We start from the raw sequence: 1,999 nt of genomic DNA on the forward strand, positions 1-1,999 counted from the left end.
GGGTCCCAACGTGTACGCTCTGGGTGCGCCTCTTCTCGCGATGAGAACGAGACGCCCGGGAGTGCGAGGCCGCATCGCGACGCGGCCCATCCTCCCTAGGTCGACGGCCAGGGCCGACCTTCACTTTCATTACGCCTTTAGGTCTCGCGACAAGTCCCAATGACTCGCGTACATGTTAGACTCCTTGGTCCGTGTTTCAAGACGGGTCCTAAGAGTACCCAAAGCAGTAGCGTCGCCGACCGGTATCGGTCTCCCGCGAGACCGCGGGAGACGTTCGCAGGCCTGTCGAAGGTGTACCGTACTGTAACCAACAGCGGGCCAGGACCGGGGACGGCGCGAAGTCCGTAATCTCCGAGTACCGTGGCGCGCGCTTGCGACGGTCTCGACGCACCGTGAATAGTGCGGCCTGATACCTTGCGCGTACCGCCGAGCAGCCGGCCGGGCGACCGAGGGTTTGTCGCGTGCCGTTTTACCGGCGACGCGACAGACACCGCACCGGGCCGTAGACCGACACCCAGCGGGTCGCGACGTTCTACTTGGGGAGAAGTGCACGACGACGAGCGCCGGACATCGGCGCACGGTAGCGTGCCCGCGCGCGAGCCACAAGGACTCCGCGGGACATCGCCGACCGACGCGAAGCCAGCGCCGCTGACGATGAATCTCCCCGTTCGATCTTTGGGTTTCTTAGGTTTACCCCTGAACGGTTTCACGTACTCTTGAACTCTCTCTTCAAAGTTCTTTTCAACTTTCCCTCACGGTACTTGTTCGCTATCGGTCTCGTGGTCGTATTTAGCCTTAGATGGAGTTTACCACTCACTTAGAGCTGCACTCTCAAGCAACCCGACTCTAAGGAGAGATCCTCCCGAGGCGCGCACCGGTCGCTACGGGCCTGGCACCCTCTACGGGTAAGTGGCCCCATTCAAGATGGACTTGGACGCGACGCGGCACCTCGGGATAAGCGGATCCTCCCAAACACCACATTTCCCTGCGGCGGAACCGCGGGATTTGGTGCTGGGCTCTTTCCTGTTCGCTTGCCGCTACTAAGGAAATCCTGGTTAGTTTCTTTTCCTCCGCTTAATAATATGCTTAAATTCAGAACGGAGTAATCTCGCCTGCTCTGAGGTCGTCGCATAGTGATTTTCGTAAGCCGTTTGCCTCCTCCGCGTTCGCTCATCGTCGTCTCTCCTCTATAATATATATTATACTGAGGGAGAGACGAGATGAGCGTCGAACGAGAGAGCAGACAGCGGCAGCACACGAAATACGCGAGAAGGCATAATCGCCGGGGCGCTAACCGCACACACAACTCGTTGGGTTGGTAATGGAGACGATATATCGCGGGGTTTCGAGATCTCGGCTCTCACTTCTTCTTTTCATATACGAAATTCGGGCGGACTCGATTCGACGAGTCACACGACGCGGCGCGCCGGTCCCCTTTTTTCGCTTTACGAAATTTCGTGGACTCGGGACACGCGGTCGGCTCGCGATTCAAAACCCTTCTACCGTAAGAGGTAAAGGATTAACGAATTGCTCTCTCCGCAGGACGACGGACAGCGCCGTATATTTCTCCGTAATACCGTTATGTGTGCGGGCAAGGGCGCCTCGGCATAAGACGCGCGAGCGCTATCGCACCGAGAGACGCGGCACAGAGTGCGAGAGCAGTCCGGTCAGTCTGTGTGATGTACGGAGAGGAGAGACGGTGAGACAAGCGCTACCTACTTTCGGGAGACAACGACGCACGCGCCGCTCTAGGGAAAGCGGTGCCATTCACCGTCCTGACCCTTTTTTTGGCCGTTTGTTGCTCCCTTCGCGCGCGCTCTTACTCTATCCCATTTCTCCTCGGCTCTCGCGTACACACACGACTTGGATACACAAACACGCTCCCCTCTTAATTTGCGCAGCATTCTCTGGGCGCGCGTTCGCCAACGTTTTACACGCTTGTGCGCTTCTCCTCCTCATTATTATTATTATTTCGGTGTGTCATTTCAGACGACGCCAG

The 1,999-nt window shown here is 57.6% G+C and overlaps 1 pseudogene; it reads right to left on the minus strand.

Moving 5' to 3' along the window:
• LOC114943321 (large subunit ribosomal RNA) overlaps positions 1-1,126 on the minus strand; it is a 4,833-nt pseudogene extending 3,707 nt beyond the window's left edge.
• Between the last annotated feature and the right edge of the window lie 873 nt (positions 1,127-1,999).

This window comes from Nylanderia fulva, unplaced genomic scaffold, assembly GCF_048542155.1.
Source record: "Nylanderia fulva isolate GAGA-0341 unplaced genomic scaffold, ASM4854215v1 Scaffold1400, whole genome shotgun sequence".
Classification (NCBI taxonomy): Eukaryota; Metazoa; Arthropoda; class Insecta; order Hymenoptera; family Formicidae; genus Nylanderia; species Nylanderia fulva.